Here is a 9,835-nt window from a genome sequence, read left to right on the forward strand (position 1 = left end):
AAAACTTCAAATTTAAAAAGTCGAAGAGTAAAGAAAAATATCTAAGCAATAATAGGACTTAATTAAAACGTAGTCGGGAAACTTCCCCAAACCCCCCCCCCCCCCTATTTTCCTCAATTATGAAACTTGCATTTTTTATTTACTATTTTGCAATCATATTTTTATGAAGAAATGAGGCTAATAACATTTCTTTTTATGATAGTGGTGATCGGTTCAACCCCTATATTTTTAGGGGTGAATTCAGGATTTTAAATTGATGGGTTTAATATTTAGGTTCTTGCAAATTAAAGTCATTACGTACTTTAATTGTAGATTCAGAATATAATATTTATCATATATTTCTATACTTTATGTCGAAAACTCTGTGTTCAGATGAAGCTAATATTTGCCATCTACATCTGTCACTGACTCTTTCATCTAGTATTTGATATTTCTTATCAACACATGTATATGATCTGTCAACTAAAGTTTAGGCAGATAAAAAGAAATTATCAAGTATGTTTTTGTTTCAACTGAAATTTGAACTTGAGATCTCGTTGTTCTCCTCCCATTTTGTTGATGATTAGGTCAGACCCCGAAAGCTAATAACTTAGGTGGTGATGTTCAAACTATATGCTCTCAAAATGGAATTAATCATAGATATAACATTGCAGACGTCAGTGGGTGCACATCTATGCCTATATATAGAAAGAACAAAGTTGTATAAAACACTTCACTTTATAATTTTATAACTTCGATCTCCCAGCCTAAAACATTAATTTGATCAGTGTGATCCTATAAGACAAGGCAAAAACATAGGCGTACCATGTTTAGACCGGAATAAAGAAAGTACACATAAATTTAAATTGTACTCCCTCCATCTCATAATATGTGTCGTGATTCTTTTGTGCACGCCCCTAAGAAAGAATAGTTTTTGACTACTTTGCCCTTGTTAAATGTTTATCAATTTATGTGTCATCTCTATCAATGACATTATCCATAATTTTACTAAATGTGAATGCAATTGATTATTAAGGGTAAAAAAGGAAAAATATCAATTTTGTCTTGAACTTCTAAAATGACAAATAATTTGAGACAACTATTTTTAGTAATCATGACACATATTATGAGACGAGGGAGTAGTACTCAAATATATGCTCCTCCTAAAAGTAGGTGAGATATATTTTTGACAAATTAAATGTACATGGTCATGCAAGAAGTTGGTATGTCTTTTTTGATAAAATAGTGCCCTTTGAGAGGTTGCTTCTAATCTTTAATTTAAAAAGAACACAGGTTAATTAAGATATAATACCTAGCTTAATTATCTTTTAAAAGAATTGTGTACACTTGGACACGATGAAAATATTGTGCGTCCTCTCTTATTTGCGGTATTTCTATCTATTATTTTGGAGATTTATAATTCTTCTGTTTTATTGGATGAAATTTCAATGAATTAGATCTATAAGAACCGCAAAGTTCTTGCTTTTGAGTCCAAAATGAATCATTTAGAGCTCCGATTTCTAGTCCATTCTATTTTTTTTGGTAGTTCGATCGTGGGATTTCTTTGTTTCTGTATTTCCGGAGTATGAGTGTGTGACTTGTTATAATTGATCCTATTGATAGTACAGAGAATGGGTCTGTCATCTTGATAGAGATGGTTCTACTTCGTCAGATATTTATTCTAATATTTGGAACACGAAATAGATTAAGAAATATTTGAACTATGATTCATATATACTTAATATTCAGACCTCGTGTCCGGGCTCCAAAAAATTTTCAAACAAAGAATTCTAGTTTCTAAATCGAAAGATTCTTTTCTTTCTAACCCCTATTTATATTTTGACCAAAAGCTCATACTCTCCAATAAACTTATACTTTGAGGCAGAATCAAGGGTGGTTATACGGGATCAACCGAACTCCTTAATTATTTTTGACTCAACTATTTATATATACAACAAAATAACTAAAATACATATAAGCATATAATTAGAACATGTTTCTTCTAAATTTAGTGATTTTAGATTTTAAATTCGTCTATGATTATATATACTCCATTGATATCAGAAGCTCATGTTGGTTTAATTAGTATCTTCAAGGGGAGGAGCTTGGTGTTTTTATTTTACAGCTTTAGAATTTCAAACATGGAAATCATAAAAATCCAATTTGAAAATGGATGATGTTACATGGAATATACAGATTTTTCTAACTACTATCAGAAAAGAATTTCGAAAGACTTTCTCAATATCAGAAAACCTATATCTTATGTAAATCAGATATTTTGCTAAACGAAGCACCAAAATGGAAGAGAGAAATTTCTTCTTATATTATATATCTCAAGTAATTAATGTAGGATTATGGGCTTATATAGTATTGGCACGTGATCACATTATTTATCTTATATGTATATGGTCTTACAAGATTTGATACTTAATTTGAGATGTTATTTGTGTTCTTTCACTTTCAGCAGGCACAACTAAAATCTAATATCTATCTTAATCTTATTGGAGATGTTTTTTTTTTTGTTTTTAAATAATGAAGTACTTGGCACTATTAAAAGTCTAATTACTAGCAGTATTTATGATACTCTAATATTTGTCAGTGTGTAGAATACAATTGGAATTTGACATTATAGAAAAAGGTCTTATGAGCAGCTCTAGTGCTTTAAAATAAAAATGGTGGTAAGAGAAAGAAGCATAATTAAAACTCAATAGAGATCTATGTAATTACAACAAATTATAAATGAAGGAATCAAACACTACTTACCCACACCCACTCCACCAGCAGGAGTACAATAATCATTATTCTAACCAAAAAATTTGTTAACAAATTATTATTATTATTATACAGTTTTGAAAGTGTTAGCTCAAATGTACTTGTACATCTTTTGTGAGTGATCCACATTGGTTGAAGACATAATTTATAGTTTTTATATATAAATTTTGTAGAATTCTCTTCTAATACTAGGATCAACTAACTTATGGAGTTTACTCTAATATGATTTGTGATGAATGATTGGTGAGAACATATTTATTATTCCAATTATTGTAACACTTCCATATATATTAAATTATTTTTCTTCGCACATCGAACTCACACGACACTATATATAATTTCAACCCATGCTGGATCTTGTGAGTTTCTTGCAACTATGTAAGGAGAGTTTCTTTCTTAGTCCGAAATCATCGCGCAGCTTTCCTCTATGTGATTGGAGTTTAAACAACATACAATACTATCGATAATCGGTATAATTAAATCGTCATGTTATTATAGGTTAACTTAACCTAATAAAAAATATTTTTCACACTATGGATGCACAAGTAATATTGGTCTCGTTTTCCTTTAATACTTAAGAAATTAAAAATGAACAGTAGAAGATAGAAAAATGGTCCATATAAACAGTAGTGGGCACCTCCATTCAATATACTTGAGTGGAAAACAAGCACATGGGGGGAAGAGGATGTAAAGGAGTGACAAGATTTTAATTTCCAGATTTCTCTCATAGCCATAGTGACTCATGCTCTTCAATTATAACTTTACATATTTCTCTCAACACAATCACGTGAACCCCAACTTGCCTTTTGGTGTGAGAGGGTTAATTAGCCCAACAATAGTGGCCTTAGCTTTAAGGGCACACCTTTACCACACTGAGGACCACGTACACCATTCTTTCTGAAATAGCAACACTACTTTAGTCTATCAAATTGTCAAAGAATGGGGTGATTTTTAAAAATAGCCAGATTTACAATTGGTCGTTCAAAAATAGCCCAATTTCAAAAGTAATCGAAATTTAGCTACTTTTTACGTAAAGATAAATCTGAGCGAAAACACTGTTCAAAACCCGNCTACTATATGCAAGTACGTTTGGGCCGAAGGGTCCATTTTTTGTAAGTAGGACAAAACATGGGCTATTAAAAGTTTTGAGGGGCTATAGGGGTAGTTTCTCATAATTGGATAATAAGGATTTTTACTGGTGATTTTAAAATAGCCAGATTTACAACTGGTCGTTCAAAAATAGCTTAATTTTAAAAGTAATCGAAATTTAGCCACTTTTTATGTAAAGATAAATCTGAGCAAAAACAATGTTCAAAACCCGGAAAATACTCCAGTATATTATGCTGGAGTTCCAGTATAAGTATACTTGAACTCCAGCATATTATACTGGAGTTCTAGGATAGTATGCTGGAACTCCAGCATAATATGATGGAGTTCCAGCATAAATACACTAGAACTCCAGCATAATATACTGGAGTTCCAGCAAGTATAATGGTCCAGTATAATATACTGGAGTTTGGAGCACCAGTGCTCCAGTCTCCAGTATATTATACTGGAGCCAGCAAAGTATACCGGTCCAGCATAATATGCTGGAGTTCATACACAAGTGCACCGAACTCCAGTATATTATGCTGGACCGGTCTCTATTGCAGCATAACGGTGGCTATTCATTGACTTGGTAAACGCTGGCTATTTTTGATTGACCAGTGCGAAAACTAGCTATACGGTGAAATTTTGGCCAAAGAATGTGGTTTAATATATAGGTGCCTGTTTGGATATACTACCCAAAGTTCAGATCTGACAGGAACACATTTATTTTTAAATAATAATTAAAAGGCTAGCTTGGAAAAATTTGGAATCATGTCTCAATCTTTTGAGATCTAGCCTCTTGCAGAAATGCAGGGTAATGTTGCGTACAATAGATCCTTATGACCTGGCCTTTCTTTAGATCCCGCACATAATAGGACCTTAGTGCACCGATCTATTTTTTTTTAATGTCTTTTGAGATCAATTGTTTGACATTAACTGAAAGGCGTCAACGCAAATTGAGTTTGCTTGAAAGGGTACTAGGAACTGTTTTATGGATATTCATGATACTTGTGTTAATTAGCTTGCATATACATAACTTTTTATATATTATAGTACTATATTAATTTGAATAAAACATTGTCATGCATGTGAGTTTTCTCTCTAAAACTGGTACTTACAACGTAAATGAATTTACTACATTATGAATTAGCAAAACCCTTATTAGCGTGAAACTTATATCAAAGACTAAATTTACACTACATTGAACTAAATCTACATCAATTTCAAACTAGCTAGATTATCACAAACACAATAAAATTAGATCCAATGTTGCTTTCAAAGTTCTCACATGTATAGAATGGAGACAAGAAATGCATGATAAATGTGACAATCCATAAATAGTAGTATTATGCACTTAAAACAAGGTGACAACTGAAAAAGAAATAAGAGCATCGAATGGTGCAACGGCAGTTACCCTAACTAGCGTAGCGAGGGCATAATATAAATCAAAAGGATTTCTATTCAATTCTTAAGGTTTATGTGTGTGTGTCTGTAGCACCTATAAAACAATTAAAAACTTGTTCATGAAATTTTGCAAGTTTTTTAAAATTTATCGAAAATGAATTTTTCAAAAATCTCTTTTTCAAAATTTATCTTTTACCTACTCACAAAACTGCAATAATTTTCATGTCCAATATAATTCCAAATGCCATTTTTCAACTTAACTCTAAATATTACTTTTTTTTCAAAAGTTACAATTTTTATGTCGAAAGCCTACTAAGTTTTTTATACGTTTTGCTCATGATTGATTGTCTTGTTTTATACTCCACCTATTTTAATTTATGTGGCAGCGTAACATTTCAATTTTAGTCTAATTCAAAAGAAGGGTAGCTTTCTAATCTTAAAAACAATTTAACTTAAGCTTCTCATTAAGAGTTTCCTATTTTACTCTTAATAAGAAGTTTTTATAGTCATACAATAACACAAATATTTATGGCTTATTTTATACTTGAAGTTTCAAAAATCTCTCTTTTCTTTTCTAAACTTGGTATCAATTCAAAGTTTGCTGGATAAAGTTGAAGAAGGGAGTATCACTTTAACTCGAATAGTCTGATGTGTTGGCTAGCTAGGCATCTTTGTAGTAGGAAAATATCAGGAATAACTAGATTTACAACTGTAAATGAAAGATAGCCACATTTTTAAAAGTAATCGAAATTTAGTCACTTCTTCATGTAAAGATAAAATATAAACAAAAATATTCTTAAAAATCCGGAAAAATTCCAGCATAATATGCTGGAGATTGAATTTTTTACATATGAGATTCCAACATAATATTCTAGAAGTTTATACATAATATGCTGGAACTTTTCGTGTGCTGGAGTTCCAACATAATATGCTGGAAGTTTATGTGAAAGAGCTTCATAATCCAGCATATTACGCTGAAACTTTTCGTGTTTCAGCAAAATAGTGCCCTATTTTTCAATGAATTCGCAAACACTGGCTATTTTTCAACTATGAATCCGAAAACTAGTTAGCTCGTGCTATTTTCACCTTTATAGTCCCATGTTGTAGGTTTGCTACAACGGAGCAATAGCTTGACTTTCTTCAGCACCCAAAAATAACATCTCACTGAACATGTTTTATCTTCGTCAACAACCATTTCTCTCTTGCTTGTTTTCACTTCTGTCGTCTTCATTTTCTCCTTGTGGAGCTTTCGCATTACATGAATTTCAGCAACAGAGGGTCCAATTTGTGCCATGTCTAGCTATTCTTATTCAAGAATTAAGTAAAGAAACTAAGCTCTTCTTTAGTTTATCAAATTGTCAAATATAGGCAATTGCTCATTTAATTTATATGGTATTTATAATTTCGGGCCTGCTTGGGGAGCAAGGGAGTATGTATATATGTCTCATCATTGGGCTTTGGCAGCAACGCGTTAGAGTTAGGAGAAGAATGGAAAGTCAAGTCAAGTCTGACCAAATGGTGTTAAGAGAATAGAACTTGGAGACCAAGTAGTTTCCAATATTTGACCATGTCTACATCTCTTTTTTTGTTGTTCTTTTGTTGGGTATATCATATTGCTATTTGAGAAAGTTCATATTTTTATCTTTTGGGAGATCAAAGGCTTATTTTTCCTTAAACTGAAAAAGGTTTTAATACATTTCAAAAACAAATTATATGTAGCTAATACCATTGTACTTACTTTAATAATATTGCTTCTCTTCTAAACTAGCTTTCGTTAACATAGAGTTAAAATAGTGGGGTAAAAATCTCTTCAATAATGTCCAAATTGGGGCCTAAAGTGTCAAAAATGGGTCCAGTCTTCTGAGGGCTTAGGCTGAGAAGGCCCATAGGAAACAATGGTCAACAAATGTTGCCAAGAGGAACTTAATCCGTTAGAAACTAAACGGATTGTATTCTTTGATCTACTTAGCGAGTATATTTAAAGAGTAACTGAGGAATGGAATGGGAAGAACATGTACCAAATGTGACACAATTTTAGGGGAAGTGCACGGTTAGCCACTAATAACACATGTATTTACTTTTAAGCCAATGTTTAAAATGTTTTTAGTCTTTAGCCACTGCTTTAATAAACTTTAACTGCCCGGACGAAAATACCCTTCTGCTCATGTCATTAACTTTTGAACTTAACTTCAGGACTACATGTCCTTAACTTTTGAACTTAACTTCAGGACTTCAGGTCAGCACTACATGTCCTTAACTTTTGAGCTTGTAACTGTAAGTTCAGGACCAAGTGTCCTTAACTTTTGAGCTTGTTAGTCTAAGTTCAGGACCTATTGTCCTTAACTTTTAGGCTTCTTAGCCTAAGTTCAGGACCTATTGTCCTTAACTTTTGAACTTGTAACTGTAAGTTTAGGACCTATTGTCCTTAAATTTGAGCTTGTTAGTCTAAGTTCAGGAAACTAAAACTCAAGATCAACCACCCTTTCACTGTTTAAGGGGAAGCATCTCCTCCTGGTAACCATCATTTTACTGAAGGATCAATAGAGTAATAGGAAAAGAATCAATATTGTAATTGTAAGCATAGTCATTCTAGATTGATGCATTTTTTGCTGTGGACGTTTCCGTAGTAGGATGAGCAAACGTTTTTGAAGGTATTTGTTGGTGTTGATCTGATATTGTGTCGAGAACGAAAAATAAGTCCAAAAGTCATTACTACTAAAATTACAATCGTTTCTTCCAGAGGACTAAAGAAAACCAGTGACCACATTCTAACATTTGTGCACGCTCTCAATTAGTCAATACTTGTTGGGTTGGCGGCCTATCTCGGGAATCGTGTATTGATATATTTCATCATTGAAAGAATACGTGCTGGTAATAAATTTGTATAAAAATTTTACTCGATGGTGAGGAAGACAAACATTCATTTTGGATTATGGAGAAGGCATGCAGAGAGAGAAGCGAGGTTTTGGGAAGAAAAACAAGGGAAGAAAGGGTAAAAATATCTTTTCATATTAATTTTAATAAAGTAGTGGCTATTTTTGCTCAACATTAGAATTGCTGGATAAAAAATAAATACCACCTTAAATAGTGGCTACCCCATGCCATTTCTACCACAATTATATGGGTAATTGGGTACGTTGTGGACTGGTTTTGTGCATTTGAGTGAAGGATTCCATGCATTTTTTTTTCAGTACTAGACTCTTATGTTTAGATTTGGGACATTAAAATTCATTTAATGGACCAGCTCGTTGCCTTGGTCACTAATTTAATATACTTTGGCGAATCTTTGTCACATAACATGTATTTTCTTCCACATTCTTAACCGTGGCATAATATGTAAGACATTCAAATTCTATCAAAGAAAATTTCAAGGGTCAGACACAATAATTTGAAAAAGTACAATTATACTGCTGTTTACCCGTAAAAGGGTACAATTGAATTTATACGTGATTTATAGGCAAGCAAATTGATTTGATCCCAAAATGATAAATAAATTAAATACGAATGTGAGACTTAGTGTCGAAATCGAGATAAGACAACAGAAATCTTGGTTCGAGGAGCAGAGTTTCCACGAGTAGTAGTAACGATATTAATAAGCAAGAAGATAAAATATTATTGAGCTTTGAACACTATATAGCATAAGCTTGTCAGAAAATTCGTGTCCCTTATAATGGTTGTTGAACTCATTATTTATAGTTGCTCATAGGGAACAAGGTCCTAGGATCAAGCCCCTCTTAAATGACGATTATGGGGGCCATTAAAGACTGTGTAACGGCAGGTTATGAATACCATATTTTTTGTAACGGGTTACATACTTAATGCTATAGAATATTCTTCATTAAATGTTACCGGGTGACATACATTTATCTTGCCTTTATGAGCAACATTCCCTTCGGGAACCAACGAGATTGCTGCCCTTGGACTTGATTTCCCTTTGCGTCGCTTTCCATCTGCCTTCAACTCCACATGTCACTTTATTATGCTAGCATTTAATATGAATATATTTTATCATATACAGATAGTCCCCCTGCTTCTTGGTGGCACATCCTTGTATCATCGGGAAGTTGGTGAAGATACTAATATCTTTCTTGGCGTGAAATTCTCTAACCCCGTCTGAAAAGTTTCTAACGCTTGATTAGATGCACGTCTCTCCGCATTTAATTCCCCGAACACGCGTCATCCCATGATACAACAATACTTTCGCCGATTTTCGAGGTAATCATAGCCATGATTTTAGTCGCCTATTCCTTTACTTATACGTTTAAACCTTCTTCTTTTACACTTCATAATTTTCTGAACACTCTCAAACTCTCTTTACTCAACTCACACTTGTTCTCAACTTCCTTTAATCTTCTTCTTTAGAGAAAAATCCTTACTTCCTTATGATAACTATGGCCTCTTCCAAAAATTCAAGTTCTTCAAAGAACAAAGAAAATACTGATGTTGCTGCTCCTCCTACGGTGAGCACCATTATCCCTAGAAAGCTTACTACAACTAAGGACGTCGAAGAGAACTACCCTTTTGCTAACTCCCGCACATGGGCTGTTGGTGTATATCCTTCTTCCATCCGTCCTTCTAGCATCCCTATTGT

Source organism: Nicotiana attenuata, unplaced genomic scaffold (assembly GCF_001879085.1).
Source record: "Nicotiana attenuata strain UT unplaced genomic scaffold, NIATTr2, whole genome shotgun sequence".
In the NCBI taxonomy this organism is placed as follows: domain Eukaryota; kingdom Viridiplantae; phylum Streptophyta; class Magnoliopsida; order Solanales; family Solanaceae; genus Nicotiana; species Nicotiana attenuata.